General features: G+C 37.9%; 2 long non-coding RNA genes across 2 annotated transcripts; both read right to left on the bottom strand.

The window, feature by feature from the left end:
- Nucleotides 1-3,812: 3,812 nt before the first annotated feature.
- LOC121393521 lies at nt 3,813-5,244 on the bottom strand. Its single transcript, XR_005961134.1, has 2 exons — nt 4,545-5,244; nt 3,813-4,338 (listed from the first exon to the last, which is right to left on the bottom strand). It is a non-coding gene; the product is annotated as an uncharacterized LOC121393521 (long non-coding RNA).
- An 889-nt stretch (nt 5,245-6,133) lies between these two features.
- Nucleotides 6,134-9,497, bottom strand: LOC108716601. Its single transcript, XR_005961133.1, has 4 exons — nt 9,241-9,497; nt 7,736-7,859; nt 6,561-6,596; nt 6,134-6,371 (listed from the first exon to the last, which is right to left on the bottom strand). It is a non-coding gene; the product is annotated as an uncharacterized LOC108716601 (long non-coding RNA).
- Between the last annotated feature and the right edge of the window lie 8,220 nt (nt 9,498-17,717).

Below are 17,717 nucleotides of genomic sequence, written 5' to 3'. Positions count from 1 at the left end.
CCGCTTCGCAAATTTATTCGCCATCACTAGTAATGACTTCTGAGCGCATCACTGTTTAGGAAACTTAGTCGCTAAACATATCGTCAAATTTACCGCGCTTTAGTAAATGGACCCCTTTATCTTTAATATTCCCTGCAATGTTATGTTGTAAATGGTCCTTGAATTACATCAGCAAGTGTTTACCAATATTGCATAAAGACAAATAATGAGGAATAATTCCATGAATAAGGCAAATCTAATTTGTCAAGCTAGAAAATAAAAAGAAATAAAGAGCTGAAGGAGGAAAAACAAGATCTCAGATAGTAAATTTGCAGGTTTTATATCAATCATAGGATCATGATGTGATGATAGAACTGGGGAGGTATGCACTACCACATCATAAAAAGGTTCACACCAGACATAGCTGTGGATTGATACATAGCAATATAAAAACCGCATCAGATAAAGACTGCAGTCCAGACAAACATGCTTAAAGAGGACAAAAAATAACTTTGCTACTTACCTTTCATCATTTCAGTAATGGATTGTAGATTGACAATGGAGTTAGCAAAACAGACAACTGTATATGATTTTGATGAATGTGCTGGATATTAGCAGCTCATTGGTTCTTAAAGTAACTTCTTGGGTATAGGAATTTTGTCTAAACCTTTAAATGTTTATTTCCCACGCTAATTTAGAATTTTCCATTCCTCACTACTATGATGGACGTATCATTTACTCATTTTAATTTCCATTGCTTTACCTCAACTTTCTCAATTTTATGAGAAAAACTTCTACCATGGTTTATTGCATGAATACTCCACTGAAGTCTATGGGAAATCTGGAATTGAATTAGGAGATACATTTTATTCTTATGACTGGTGATCCCCAACCAGTGGCATGTGAGCAACATTTTACTCACCAACCCATTTGATGTTGCTCCCAGTGGCCTCGAAGCAGGTGCTTTATTTTTTAATTCCGGGCTTGGAGGCAAGTTTTGGTTGCATAAAGACCAGATGAACTGCCAAACAGAGTCTCCTGTAGTCTGTCAGTCCACATAAGAGCTACCAAATAGCCAATCACAGCCCACATTTGGAACCCTCAGAAACTTTTTGCAATCTTGTGTTGCCCTTTTTACATTTCTTTATTTTCTTTGAATGTGTTTCACAGCGACAAAAGGTTGGGGGCTCCTGTCCTAACTGAATGGGGCCCTTTGAATGGGGACCTTTGTATATTTTCATCCCAAATAAAGACCCAGCCTGGTCACATGATGTTGTGTATTTAGGCCTTAGCATTCTTAAAGGGGATGTAAAGGCAAAAAAAGAAAATCCCATTTTTACTTTCTTTACTTTTCTAATGAGAAAGAAACCTTTCTCCAATATACTGTAATAAAAATTGTGTACCGTTTTTATAAAAAACCTGACTGTATACAGTGAAATTCTCCCTTCATTTACTGCTGTGGATAGGAATTGCGAATTGGAGAGGAATTCGGATATCGGTACGGACATCAACGCAGACACTGGGACCTTCCCCATTGACTTATACAGGACCTCGAGAGCTTTTAGATGCCGGGGTTTCGAATCCGTTTTTTTAGACCATAGGACTTTAAAGGGATACTGTCATGGGGAAAAAATTTTTTTTTCAAAATGAACCAGTTAATAGTGCTGCTTCAGCAGAATTCTGCACTGAAATCCATTTCTCAAAAGAGCAAACTGTTTTTTTTATATCCAATTTTGAAATCTGACATGGGGCTAGACATATTGTCAATTTCCCAGCTGCCCCAAGTCATGTGTTTAGTGGGCTGGTGGGGCTGTTTGGGCCTCTATGTGGGCTGAGTGGGCCTCTGTGTACCTGAAATGCCAGGGCCTAATTTAATTCTCAGTCCGGACCTGAATCATATTATTGTTATGCCGTAGCTTTGTACAAAGGAAAGCGTGTACATTCCAAACATACAGATTACTTACAAATAGTGATCAATCCTAGGGATGCACCGAATCCACTATTTTGGATTTGGCCAAACCCCCGAATCCTTCGTGAAAAATTCGGCCGAATACCGAACCAAAGCCTAATTTGCATATGCAAATTAGGGCTGGGAAGGGAAAACATTTTTTACTTCCTTGTTTTGTGACAAAAAGTCACGCGATTTCCCTCCCTGCCCCTAATTTCCATATGCAAATTAGGATTCGGATTCGGTTCGGCCAGGCAGAAGAATTCAACCGAATCCGAATCCTGCTGAAAAAGGCAGAATCCTGGCCGAATCCTGGATTCGGTGCATCCCAAATCAATACAGGAGGTAAAATGGGCCTTGCTTATTAAAACTTACACTCCCATTACACTTACACTTCCACAGCCCATTAATCATTGAAAATGTTTTAAATACATTTTTCTGTTTATTTTTAGTGATGGACAAATTTATTTGGCAGGTGCGAATTTGCGCGATTGCTGCCGGCGAATAAATTCACGAAATGGTCGCAAAAATTCGTTGGCGTAAAAAAATTAAAAAATGGACGGCGGTGCCAAAAAAAACAACGCCAGCAATAAAAATGAGACGCCATCGCCGTTTCGTGAATTTTTCGACTGCGCAAACTCCGCCCATCACTATTTATTTTATGGTAGGGGTTAGCAGTTTCCAGTATGATGTTGGCCACATTGCAGCCATATATCTTACACCAGTGAAGAGAACACTGATGTGACATCTAACACAATTGTGTGCAGTACAGGTACAAGAAAGACATCCACCTGTCTCTGGGTACACAAGGCAGATTTAAGTAATAAATTACAGTGACCAATGGATGTCATTTATACTGTGCACGATGGGACAGTAACAGTTAGAGAAGGAGCATTGTATGCAATTAACTAAAGGGCATAAAAGCAAAGAATGAGAAGTATAGTGCTACATCTAAAGTTTATCTGATTGTTTGTGTTTCTAAAACAAGAAGTCATATCTAATTTTTCTTTGTCCCACAACATGCTAAAAGAAAAAGTGACTAATGAAAATATTTTTTGAGCCAAAATGGCTAAATAGGTTTTTCAATGTAAATAGAAGGTTCATGAATAAATATTATCGTGTATGAGGGTCTGTTTAGTATGTTAACTAAGTAACACATTACATTAGAACAATTCTAATTTGTAATGATACATTTCCAGTTTGGGCTTCAACTATAAAAATGATGTATTCTTGATTATCCTACTGGTATAAAAATGAGTTACATATGACATGGATTTGTGTTTTTTTTTAAAAAAAAGCTTCATGTATAATGATTGCATCTTCTCATGTTACACATAAAAACATTTTTTCTTCATTATACCTTTATCTTTTGCTGTAGGCAATGCAGGCAAAGGCTTCAGGTGCCATCCAGGGTTTGCTTCCTGCTCTACTCTCACTGTAGATTCTAAATGTGGCAATGCCAAAATCAACTGAAATTACATGACAAGAATGTATTATGACTTTATTCGGTAAGGACAACACAATAAATGCTATGACAATTCAGCCAAACACTATTTTATCAGGAACAGAAATATTCTTTCACAGGGACACTCACTAAAGGAAATATCTCTATAGTTGTAGTGCACTAGTGTGGGCATATTCCCTCTGTGCTTGAGAATATTACTTAAAGGGATACTGATAGTAAGCTCCATAGAAGGCAGGGAAGTTTCTTTGGCCAGAAACTTTTTGCAGGCAAGAGATCTCAGTGTGAATGGCTTCTTCTTCTTCTTCTTCTTCCTATTTCCAAATAACAGAATCAGTGCTAATGAAATAAGGGCCAGATGCTGTGCCGTAGATCATAGAAAATATGCCCTCGCCATAAAAGTACAATAACAAAACCCAACAATTATACAACAAAATAACAGCTGCATGTTTATTTCTGCAATTCCATACCTGATTTTAATTCATAAACAAAAATCATAATCTATCATTACAATGTTTGAGCAGGCAATGAGTTGGGTTATATCATTTTCCTTTACAATTTGGTGTAAAATCATTTTGCTGGTTCAGCTTTTATAGAATTAAGGGATTAGTCAATAATATTGTTATAGAGAATAGTAAATATAGGTCACATGATACATTTTTATAGGCTTAAACTATTACAGGTTATGGATAGATTATCTGGGAACCCATTTTTCAGAAAGCTCCCGAATTATGCAAAGGCTGTCTCCAATAGACTCCATTTTATCCAAATAGTTTAAATTTTGAAAAAAACATTTGCTTTTTCTCTGTAATAATAAAACATAATGCACTGGGAAAAAATGTTTTAATAGGGAATTATAGGTGGGACGATACAGAGTCAGATCAGAGTTGCACATTAATCCAATATTTCTTACTCGGTACAGCTTCCCGAATGCAAGTTCAGTGGGAGCCTAGAAGAGAAAAGCATTCATTTAGATTAAATTCAATAGACAATAGGAATGAATACAGTTTGCATAATCCTAGTATAAATAATAGTCAGACATATTTGTAATTTTTAGAGAAACATTTACTCTAAAGATAGTAGAGAAAGTGAAACAAATATTTTAGATAATCCTTAAAGGATTCTTTTTTCCCCGAATGTGTCTTTTCTGCTTACCTCATGTATGTTCTCTTTAGGTTCCACTTTATTTTCCTGATTGAGAGACAGAAGGAGTAGTGATGGGCGAATTTGCGCCGTTTCGCTTTGCCGAAAAATTCGGGAATTTCGCGCGAAATGTCGAAAAATTAGTGAAACGGCGGCACCCGTTTTTGACGCCAGCGCCCGTTTTTTTTTACGTCGGTGCCCGTTTTTGACGCCGGCTTGCAGCACTGGAGTTATAATCTGATCTTGACACTATCTGAAAGAAGTTTGTATTTTCACAATATCTAAATACTTATTTTAAGGCAGATTAACTATCTCTGGGTAAAACTGCACATTGGGCTGAGCTGAGACCTAGTTAATGGGGCAATATCAAGTATAGAGTGAATTAAATGTGTTGTTGCTATTATATACAACACATTAGTAGTTAACTGAAACAGCATTCATATATATCTTACACAGAAGAAAATAAAAGAATGCAGGGAAAATAATTATTATTTCTGGTACCCAAAATATTTCTGCTTACTTGTATTATGTTCTTAGATGGTTTGCTTAATCTCTGCTGGTTAAAAGAGAGAGAGACAGACAGTATCACATTAACTGATCATTAAACACAGGGAAAAAAATTTTTTTTTTGGAATGCCATGTGATGCACTATTTATTGATGAAAGCAATGCTATTTTATTTTCTGCTTACCTGGCAGATGTTATCAGCAGGCTTCTTTTTCTGTCACTGGTTAAGAAAATAAAAAGCATTATGAGATCCATTGTACTCCTCAATCAACCTTCTCGAAATATATATATATCTCTATCTATCTATCTCTATCTATCTCTCTCTCTATCTATCTCTCTCTCTATCTATCTCTCTCTATCTATCTATCTATCTATCTATCTATCTATCTATATATATACACACATGATAGTTTGTATAGTGAGTGGCGTGTTGCCCCCCTGGTGGTTTAGCCAATAATGGTGCAGATGCAAATCAAGAAAAGAATTTCTTCCAATTAAATTCCAGATTTTCTCATAGACTTCTGTTGAGTTTTCATGTGATAAAAAAAAATCTTTTTTTTCAGTTAATTGGATCTGGCCCAATATGATGTATTTATATTTTTATGCCATAGTTGCATGTGATAAACTATGAGAAAAATGTTCTCATTTCTGGCTAATTGAGTCAAATACTTGGGGGGTTATTTACTAAACCCCAAATGCAAAAATCCCAAAAAATTAGTGATCTTTTTTTTTATAAAATCGGACTTTTAAAAAATTACGATTTTTTTCGGAATTTCAGAATATAAGTCAATGGGAAAAGTCCCAATGATTTTTTGATGTGCACTGGGTTTCGTGCAATACTTTAAAATTTTCAGGCAAAAAAGCATAAGAAATCTGAGTTTTTGGATGAAAAATCTGAAAAAATCTTGAAAAGTGCCTTATTAATATTAGTTTGGCTTTACATGTGTTTTGTACTTTTCTTATACATGTGGATTAATAGATCATTATTATTATGTTGAAAAATTTGTCAAAACTGCAAAGTGAGTAAAGCGTTTGTGATATTTCCCTCTGTTTCCCACTAATCCAGTGAAGTACAATGTTTTGTTCAAACCTCAATCTATGGAAACAAATCCTCACTACTGGAGCTGCTATAGCTTTCTTCTGATGTATTATCCTGGACAATGTCTAATTTCTGATTCTAGATAAGAGAGAGAAAATATTATTGCTTATGTTAACTAAACCCAAGGCAAAGTAACTGTGTTAAAAATGTTATATATTAATAATATTTGTGTTAAAAAAAATGTTACTTTACCTGAGGTTTCAGATTTTCTATCACAGGTTCTTTAGATTGATCCTAGATAAGAGTGATAATAAGATTGCTCACGTGAACTAAACCCAGTGTGAAGTAACAGTGTTATATTATGGCAATATTTATTTAAAAAAAATCAGTATTATTTTTAATTAAAAGATTATTGGTTTTTCTCATGCAAATTACAAACACATATACACATGGTAACTCAGATAAAAAAACATTTCTGGTTACCTGTCAGATGTTATAAGCAGCTTTCTTGTCCAGGTGCTGGAAAAGAAAGTAAGATGTTATAAGATCCAATTCAACCAACCTGATCTGACAATATATTTAGGGGCAGATTTATCAAGGGTCGAATTTCGAAGTCAAAAATACTTTGAAATTTGACCATCGAATTTAAATACTTTGACTTCGAATATCGAAGTTGAAGTTTTTTTCAGCGAATTTGGATATCCTGCGGTCGAATTAAAATCGTTCGATAGAACGATTAAATCCTTCGAATCGAACGATTTCAGCATTCGAACGTTTTTACTTCGACTTCCAAAAACTTAGAAAAATGCTCTAGAAGGTCCCTATAGGCTAACATAGCACTTCAGCAGATTTAATTTAGCGAAGTATTGAAGTTTTTTTTAAAGAGACAGTACTTCGATTATTGAATGGTCGAATATTCAAAGTATTTTACTTTGAATCGAATTCGAAGTCGAAGTCGTACTATCCTATTCGATGGTTGAAGTATCCAAAAAATTACTTTGAATTTTTTTACTTCGAAAATTCCCTCGAATTCACTTCAACCCTTGATAAATCTGCCCCTTATAGTGTGTTGCCCCCCCCACCCAGTGTTGTAGCCCGTATTGGCACCAGATGTAATAACATAACTTCTAATTAAATTCCAGATTTTCCCATATATGTCCGTTGCCTCTTCATGTGATAAAGCAAAAGATAATTTTTTTCAATAATTGGATCTGGCCCAATATGTTGTATATAGGTTTTTTGAGGTATTCGTAATTTTTATGGCTCATTCATTTTATATTTGGATCTTTTAATAAATTACACAGCATTGGTAATTTTAGACAAATATGGGGGGAATGTGAATAACTGTCCGCAAAGTTAATAATTTTGCATTTGCAAACACTTTGCACCTCACTCCACAGTTCACGATACTGTGCAACGTATGTAATAAAACTTTTTAATGAAAAAGTTACTAGGTTTGCTCCAAAAGTTTACGCCAACTTCAAGCAGGTCTCAAAGGTTCGCAATGTGCAATTAAGATTCCCAATGCAATGAAAGCAAAATACAAATTATTATTCGCAAATTTTTTCTCTTTTTGTCACATTTCCCCCATAGAGTTTATTCCTGGTTTCAACAATTTCTAAAACCACTTAAATGGATATGTTGATAAATAGACCTACCCCAAGTGAAAAATCCAGTGTCATTCTTGAGTCTGAAAGGCACAATTGTGTTACATGTCGTACAGGTATGGGATATGTACCCCTGAGAATTCTGGAAATCTGGTCCCTTACCTGTGCAGCGAATCTGTAATAATAATAATATAATCCATACATAGTACATGCTGTCAGACATCAGCTGTCAATCAAACCCCTAATAATATTACAGTTTTATCTAATTCTAAGTACAATAAATATATGATTATATCTTGAAACGTGGCATTTTTGAAATGAAGCCAATTAGTGGAGCTCATACATTAGGGGGCACATTTACTAAGGGTCGAATTTCGAAGTGGAAAAACGTCAAAATTCGACCATCCAATTGAAAAAATTTGATAGTCAAAGCTTTTTTTTGAATTTAGCTGTTTTTTCAAAAAAAAAACCTCTAAAAACTTAGCCAAATACTGACTATAGGTTCTAGGAGGTCCCCATAGGCTAAAATAGCAACTCGGCAGGTTTAAGGTGGATGAAATGTCAAAGTCTAAGTTTTTTAAAGAGACAGTACTTCGATTTTCGAATGGTCGAATATTCGCAGTTTTTTCAATTCAAATCGAATTTTGGCTTATTCGATGGTCGAAGTACCCAAAAATTACTTAGAAATTTGACGTTTTTGAATTTGAAAATTCACTTCTAATTCACTTCGACACTTAGTAAATGGGCCCCTAGGTCTATGAAACCCTTAAAAATATATTATCCTGCTAACAGCCCTAGAAAAACCTTCCACTTCTTTGCCACCCGCCAACAGTCATTTTGATTTCCTGCCGTCAGTTTGATGAATACATCATAAAAAGCCCTTAACCCATTAGAAGTGTTTGGCATCTTCATGGGAAACGGCAGCAACAAATGGAAGTGCACACAAAGTTGTTTGTTATCTGGCCTTGGCTTAAATTACTCCATTCATTCTCCTTTCAGACAATGAGCTCGGGGAGGCAACAGCCAAGTAATCCCTTTGCTCTCTGTAAAGTGACATTGGAATGAGGAGAGGTATCAGTATCTACGGTCTACAAACAAGCCAGATATTTGTCCTGCTTCCACTTAATTCCAGACTGAAAAGGCTTTATACTTGTCACATTAGGAAACAGATAAAAGGGATGCTTAGCATTTAGAGGATGCAACAGTGTTTATCCGCCTGGACTCTACACTTCTATTGGAAATGCACAGGTGGAATTTACACATAAAAAAATATCATTGCTGTAAAATTCCTTACATCAGATAGAAAACAAACGTCATGAATTTTTCAGTAAGACAGAAATATTCTGAAATATTTTAATACAGGTATGGGACCTTTTATCCAGAATGCTCAGGACCTGGGGTTTTCCGGATAACAGATCTTTCCGTAATTTAGATCTCCCTACCTTAAAGGAGAACCAAACCCTTAATTATAAAATCCCATACCCCCATAGACCCCCCTCCCCGCTGCCCCCAGCCTATCTGTTACCTTCGGTAAATGCCCTTAACTCTTTACTTACCTCTCTTTGCAGATTCAGTGCAGCGGAGCTCATCTTCTTCTGGCGCTTCGGCAATTTCCATCAATTTCGGCACATGCGGAAAAAACGGAAGACTGCTCAAACTGCACATGGGCCTATACGGCACTTATTTCCCAAAGAAGATGGCTCAGGTGAGCTCCACTGTGCTGAATCTGCAAAGAGAGGTAAGTAAAGAGTTAGGGGCATTTATCGAAGGTAACAGTTAGGTTGAGGGAGAGCAGAAATGGGGGTCTATGTAGGGTAGGGGTTTTTATAATTAAAGTTTTTTTTCTCCTTATAAGGTGGGCATACACGGGCCGATAAAAGCTGCCGACAGACCGAGTCGGCAGCTTATTGGCCCGTGTATGGGCCCCCCCGACGGGCTTCCCCGATCGAGATCTGGCCGAAAGTCGGCCAGATCTTGATCGGATGGGACTAAAAATCCCGTCAGATCGCGGCCGCATCTGTTCGTTGATGCGGTCTCGCGATACGACCGCCCGTTCCCATTCATTAGGATCCGATCATTGGGCCCTAGGGCCCACGATCGGATCAGCCCGATATTGCCCACCTCAAGGTAGTTTGTGTTTAACAATTTTCCAAGTTCAATGTAAGACTATAATTCCTGCGTCTCCCAATGCATGTTGGGTAATGTAGTTTGTGTTTAACAATTTTCCAAGTTCAATGTAAGACTATAATGCCCAGCATGCAATGGGAGATACCAGATTTTGGGGCCTGTACCCCAGTCTCCGGTCACTCTTAAGCATTCTCTCATTTTCTGGTGATTTTATTCGATTTCAGACAATTTTGGGGCAAAAATCTGCTGGCCACCAAAAAAGGTTGAACTGTTTTGCCAATATTATGAAACTGTATATGTATTAGGGCCTTATGGGACCCCTATATCTCCTGGGCCTCCCCTCTGTCCCATTTTTCTTCATGGAAAAATTTGAAAAAGGCTTATCTTCCTATAAATATTAGTGTATTTTTTTAGACTTTTTTCACATATTGTGCTATTTTTGGGCTACTTTTGAAGTGCCTCTTGGCTAGCTTTTGTCTTGGTTGTGTAGCTGATTTTGGCTTGTTTTGAAAATTACACCTGGCAACCCTGCTCATCATTCAGATGTGTAAGTTAAGGAGCAGTTGAGGGTGCAGGCTGCAAAGGGACCCTGTCCTTTCTTGTTATGGAATCAGGAGTAACAGTACTGCTCAGTAGCAAAGGTACTATAGATAGTAGAGATCAGCAGGACACCAAGAGAGAACCCAATTGGCCCATATCCTCATGGGCCCCACCAACTCGTGCCGCTCTCTCTACCCGGCCACACCCTCAAAGTTAATGAGGAGGAAGGATGTACAATAGAACCCCCATTTTATGTTTTTCAGGGGACCAGAAAAAAATGGTGTAAAATTCAGGAAAATGTAAAAATCAGGGAAATGTATTATGTATAATATATAGGAGCAGATTTACTAAGCAGCGAAATTTCGCCAGCGTCCGTTTCGCACCCACTTCGGCAGGCGCAAATGCGCTAAGACTATAGCGAAGATGCGCTAGCATTCATTTGTGCCTAGTGAAACTTCGCTAGTGATCCTGCGCTTAGGCCAATTTGCATAGGACAGGAAATTTAAAGTTGCATGGACGTCTTTATTATAAATGTTGCTGCAAATAGTTAAGTTACCAGTTTATATTACAAATGTCCAGGGAACCTTAATAAAGACAAGAGAGTTAATATTATGCCCTACACATGAGCCCACTGTAAAATTAATGTTCCATATGTTATGAAAACCGCTTACTCAAAAAATTAAGTTGGGACTTTTGCAGTCAATCCCGCTTAAAAAAAAGGAAAAGTCGCCAGCGTTTTTGGAACTTTAATGCATTTTTGGCTCACAGGATATGATGTAAGTGACAGAAGATTGAGAATGATCTAGCTGCTTTATATTACTTTGCCTGGTCTAAGGTGGCGAAGGCAACTCTGGCGAAAGAACTAACGTTCAGTAAAATCCGCATTTTTGTGAATTTGCAGAGTAACGTCCAGTCGCCAGAGCAAAAATTAGCCTGACGATAGAGTGCGAATGACTGCTAGTGACGTCTAATTTGCTGTTAGTGAATTGGCAATGTCCCTGCGGGTGGCAACGCTGACGAAAAGTCGCTAGCATTAGCCACTTCGCTCTTTAGCAAATCTGCTCCATAGGTGGGACCACAAAACAACAATGTAATTACTATTTGAACCTACTGAAATAAATAGGTTTGATTCTCTGCAGTGGCTGTTGGATTTTTTTCAGTTCACCCTTTGGACTTTGCTCACTTAGCTTATCTGTAAACAAGTTCATATACCGTATAGAAAATATTAGTGTATCTGTCCTATAACCATATACAATAATCTAGTAATATCTAGGACAAATATGTTTTCATCCCATATCTATTGTACCCTCTGCTACAAGCCCCTCAGTTTGGAAGCCACTGCTGTAATGGGTAATAAAATACAAAATGAATAGAACAAAACATATGGCACGTTTCACGACTAGGGTTTAGATTCCACTAAAATATAACTGGGAATTTGCATTTATCTTCAGTAAGGATGCACTGAATCTAGGATTCGGTATTCGGCCAGGATTCAAGCCTTTTTCAGCAGAACCGAATCCTCAAAATGATGTGACTTTTCGTCACAAAACAGAGGAGTAAAAAAAACGTTAGCAGAGCGCAGCTCTATTTCCCCTCCCCCTACCTGATTTGCATATGCAAATTAGGGTTCCCATTCAGTTCAGTATTCGGCCAAATCTTTTGTAAAGGATTTGGGGGTTCGACCAAATACAAAATAGTGGATTCGGTGCATCCCTAATCTTCAGTTAAATTTTTTGTTAATATGAGAGTCCATAGGTTAATCTCTCTCTCTCTCTCTCTCTCTCTCTCTCTCTACAATGTAAACTGCTTTTGTCTTAGTCTGATATCCTTTATGCCATCTGCTTGTGATGAGTAATTTTTTTTTTTTAATCCCCTGGCCACCAATGTATTATTTTAATATTCTATAGGTCCCTGCCACCTATGTTTTTTTAAAATAATCCTGTTAGACTAAATTCCCAATGGATTCCAAGTTCTGCACACCGAGAAACAAACTGTAAAATGAAGATGATTTGGTGGGCTGTACACTCAAATAAAGGAACGGGAACCTCCTGCTGTTCTGACTGCTGTGTTACGGATTCCTGCTTTCCACTCTACTCTCTCTGTAAATCATTCCATCACGCTGTGGTTGTTCAGAACATTTTGCAGAGAAATGTATAGTAATAAGTGGATTTTATCAAATGTGCAAATTTCACAAAAATGACATCATTTCCTTCCCCCTTTACAGTAGAGTTATTCAACAAATGTTTTCTATTTTATTGCAGTAGTCTGCTTGTGGTGTAGTCCAAAATGTGCCCAAATGTGGCAGTAATTTACTTACAAAGTCAATGTATGACACATTTTAACATTTGTAGTCATTTAAAATTGAAGTGCGTTGCTATTCTTTTTTACCATTAGCAAAAAGTACAAATCTTATACTTTTTATAGAAATTCCATACAGACAAGAACAAATGAAGATATTTTTTCTGCCTCATCAGAGTATGTCTTTTTTTCTAGTTTATGAGAAAGAAGGACAAACGGGACAATTTGGAACTAAAACTTTGCACCATTTTGGAACAACAGCAGTCGATATATCTCCACCAACAGGGCTACCTTCAGGGGGGGACAAGTGTCCTGGGTCCAGGTATGAAGGGGGGCAGGCCCGGACTGGCAATCTGTGGGTTCAACTTCTGGAAAATGCCAGAGGGGCTGCTATAAGGTGCCATAGAAATTCAGTATTTAGCGGGCTGGTGGGGACTATTTGGGCCTCTATGTGGGCTGATTGGGCCTCTGTGTACCTGAAATGGCAGGGCCTATTTTAATTCTCAGTCCGGACCTGAAGGGGGGCCTGCAGTTTTGAAAGCGCAGGACCCCCCTTACGAGCGCCCGAGCAATGCGGGCATTTCGCAAGTCCCAAATCCGCAAGTGCCGAAAAACCGAACAGCCGAAGGACCCGAAGCCACGAAAACAGTCGAAGCCAAAGTCACGAAAACAGCCGAAATTTAAGTCCTGAAGCGGCGAAAAGACCCGAAGTCACGAAAGGAGGGGAAGTTGAAAACCTGAAGCCTTTAGTTCAATTCTACTGAACACCAGTTTGTGTTTTTTTTTAATCCCCTGGCCACCAATGTATTATTTTAATATTCTATAGGCCCCTGCCACCTATGTTTTTTTAAAAAAAACATTTTTTTGTGCCCCAATTTTTTTTAACTTGTAAGGCGCCAATGTTTTTTTAAAAAAAATATTCTTTTTTTTTAACTTCTAAGGGGGGCCCTGGCAACAATTATGATTTTTTAAAAAACTTTTATGGGGGGCCCTGGCACCAATGTTTTTTTTTTTAACTTATAAGGGGGCCGTGACCATTAATAGCTTTTTATAACTTGTGTGCGGGGGTTACTTTTTTAGTGCTGATGTCTGTGTGGTCTTTTAACTGTGATGTGGAGTGGGTGGGATATGGGGTGGGGCTTGGGCGCCAGTGTGGGTGGGGCCCAGGGAGCCTCAAAAATTTTGTTGTATGGGGCCCCGTGATTTCTAATGGTGGCCCTGTCCACCAATATTGTGTCATATAGACAATTATTTATTTATTAGTTATTTTCTATTTAGCATAACCAGTGCCAGACTGGAATGTCCGAGACCCACTGGCTGGCAACCCCAAGGGCCCACGGGCCCACCCTCCCGATGTCTGCCCCTCACCCATTCTTGGCCCGCAGCTCTTACTCTACCTTGTACCACCTTCCTCCTGCGTCTGCGATTGGAACTAGAGGGGTGGCAGCAAATTGGGGAGTGTATTCAGGTCCTAGGTGAGTGGCCTGGGCTGATGGGGCTCATGAGTGCTGGGGCCCACCAGGTTTCTTCCCAGTGTTGCGCTGGCCCAGTCCGTTCCTGGGAGGAATTTTGATTAGAAAAAAATATGGCTAATTCTTCATTTCTAAAGATTCATTTACTTGTCAACCAGATTAAGGTAAATGCTACACCAGGGGATGGAGACAACATAGTATACACTAGTACAACCAAGGTTTCTCCAGATCAGAGTTTGCCGTTACCCCTAAAAGTTAATTCAAACAACCCTTCAAACACAAGTTTTTGTTTTCTATACACAAAAAAGAATGTTTTAAATAATATAAGTACCCTTACAAGACGAGTGCTCAATTTGCTTATCAAACAATGCAGCATTAAGGTGGCCATACACGGGCCGATAAAAGCTGCTGACAAACCGAGTCGGCAGCTTATTGGCCCGTATATGGGCCCCCCGACGGGCTTCCCCGATCAAGATCTGGCCGAAAGTCGGCCAGATCTCAATCAGATGGAACTAAAAATCCCGTCGGTCGCATCTGTTCGTTGATGCAGTCCCGCGATCCGACTGCCCGTAAAGCCACCTGTAGGATCCAATCGTTGGGCCCTAGGGCCCACGATCGGATCAGCCCAATATTGCCAAACGAGCGGATCTCTCCGTCTATGGCCACCTTTAGTGCCCGATGCATTTTGTTGCATATTCTACCGAATGTACAGATTAAAAAAGCTTCTATAGCTTGATAAGTTACTCTAAGGACATTGCATTCTCCATCTGCAGGTGCACAACTCTCACAGTTAAAAGCCAGTCCTTACTGGCTGTCATTGGCCACTGTTTGTACTAAGCTAAATTATTTCTTAGTTTATGTGATCTTCTCAGAGTGCCGTATCGACTGTGTTCAGTGGACCAGTCAGTGGAAAACATTACAGTAGCAATGTGAGTTTCTAAGAAGGTATCTAGTGACTTGTGTATTTGCCAATGCATCCCTAAGCTTCCAACTGTCACTGGAAACATTGAGCAGCATTCACTAGTGCATCACCATATTTTTACTATACCAATAAAACAAACGGCAGCAGAGGCTCAGAGCGAATCTACTGTAAATTTCTACACCGGCAATCTCCAAAGGGACATGCTATGGGCTTCTCCGTGGTTTCAACTTTTTTTCATGCTGTTATTCTTAAAAACATTATCATGCCAGACTAAGAACATTGTGCAGTGGCTTGCAAGCTTGTCAACACTGAATTGGCGTGGAAAGAGGCATTTCATGCAATTATAAGCCAATTGAGTCGTGTGTAATGGACAATGCGCAGAAATAACAAAGTGTTTCAGAGGTTTATTAGCGTGATGGATTATCAGTAGAGCCGTACAAAACAAAGTAACACCTTCGCTGGCAATGAAAATAGGATATTAAATGATTTCTTGTTCTGAGGGAAATAAAGGGATTAACTTTCCTTTGAAAAGGAAAGCGTTGTAACTGATTTTCAGTTTGAAGGGGATTTAAACCGTATAAATCAATTTTTTTTTTCTAAAGCAAGAAAATGTCATTCTAGGCAACTTTACAATATGTATTAATTAAAACATTTCAGCAAATTCTAAATGTGACTGCAATTCAAAGTATTATTTGTCTGTCCCTTTCTGTGGGGTGTGAAGTAGGAAAAACGTGGTGATTTGCAACTGTTCTTTCAAAGGAGCCCTAATTTGTTTTTGCACCAAACTAACTTTTTCTTCAAGCAGGTCTAAAAAAAAATGTAACTGCTTCTATTACCTTTATGTGCACCATGAATATTGCCTAACTGGGCAGCATAATAAACATAATGGGCATAATATACACAGTTAAAATACTACATCACTGTCTGTCGCACTTGAATGTTGCTAACATGTCCACGTCCTACAGATGGGAAAGAAGTTTAGGGGGCAAATTTACTTAAGGTCGAATATCGAGGGTCAATTAACCCTCAATATTCGACTGCTGAATTGAAATCCTTCGACTTTGAATATCGAAGTCGAAGGATTTACCGCAATTCGTTCGATCGAAATGATCGAACGAAAAATCGTTCGATTGAACGATTAAATCCTTCGAATCTTTCGATTCGAAGGATTTTAATCCATCGATCGAACGATTTTTCTTTAACCAAAAAAAGATAGCAAAGCCTAAGGGGACCTACCCCATAGGCTAACATTGACTTCGGTAGGTTTTAGGTGGCGAACTAGGGGGTCAAAGTTTTTTTTTAAAGAGACCGTACTTCGACTATCGAATGGTCGAATAGTCGAACGATTTTTAGTTTGAAATGTTCGATTCGGAGTCGAAGTAGTAGTCGAAGGTCGAAGTAGCCAAAAAAAACATTCGAAATTCAAAGTTTTTTTTCCTCTATTCCTTCACTCGAACTAAGTAAATGGGCCCCTACATGTGTTATAAGGTAATGTAAAGAAAAGTGCAAAGTCAGCCTATACCTATAGCATTTACTATCTGATAAGTTGTAGGTTACTGCACCTGGGCATCATTTGTGCCTTTTATTACATGTGGGGTAACTGCATTAGGGACAGTTAAGGGATTTTCATACAGGTATGGGATCCTTTATTCTGAAACCCATTATCCAGAAAGCACCAAATTACAGAAAGGCCATAGACTCCATTTTGTCCAAATAATCCAGATTTTTAAAAATGATTTCCTATTTCTCTGTAATAATAAAACTGTAACTTGTACTTGATCCCAGCTAAGCTATAATAAATCCTTATTGGAAGCAAAACCAGCCTATTGGGTTTATTTAATGTTTACATGGTTTTCTAGTAAAAAAGTAAGTTAGGTTGAAAAAAGACACACGTCCATCAATTCAACCTTTTAACTCTATTTTAACCTGCCTAACTGCTAGTTGATCCAGAAGGAAGGCAAAAAACATTTGAAGCCTCAGTGGGGGAAAAATTACTTCCTGACTGCAAAATGGCATCAGACTCGTCTCTGGATCAACTTGTACTATGAGCTATTTTCCATAACTTATTATTATGAGTGTTTGTAGCCTTAACATACTGTAGAAGAGAGAAACACCCGCTACCTGTAATGTGCTTATTTCAAAGGTTTAAGCCATATGGGCATACAGATATGAGACCCATTATGCAAAAAGCTTGTATTACAGAAAGACCGTCTCCTATAAAGTTAATTTTATCCAAATAATCCAAGTTTTATTTATTTGATTTCCTTTTCTCTGTAATAATAAAACAGTACATTGTACTTGATGCCAACTACGATATAATTAAACCTCTTTGGAAGCAAAACCAGCCCATTGGGTTTGTTAAATTTTTACATGATTTTCTAGTAGACTTTTTACAAAAAATATTTTCTTTTTCTCTGTAATAATAAAACAGTACCTTTTACTTGATCAAAACGGATATACTGTATAATTAATCATTATTGGAGGCAAAACCAGCTTACTGGGTTCATATAATGTTTAAATTATTTTTTAGTAAATACTTAAGTAAAAAAAATCCATATTACGTAAAGCAATAAATACTTAAAATTTCTTTCTAACAGCAAAGTTTGTACTTAGACATTGGCTTCAGGGTCACTGTGGCTTAGTATAATGTCTAAAGTAATTATGATCAGCAATG

The sequence above is a fragment of the Xenopus laevis genome, chromosome 5L (assembly GCF_017654675.1).
Source record: "Xenopus laevis strain J_2021 chromosome 5L, Xenopus_laevis_v10.1, whole genome shotgun sequence".
NCBI classification, from domain to species: Eukaryota; Metazoa; Chordata; class Amphibia; order Anura; family Pipidae; genus Xenopus; species Xenopus laevis.
Note: the sequence above shows the minus strand (reverse complement) of the source record. Positions and strands in the feature narration are given on the sequence as shown.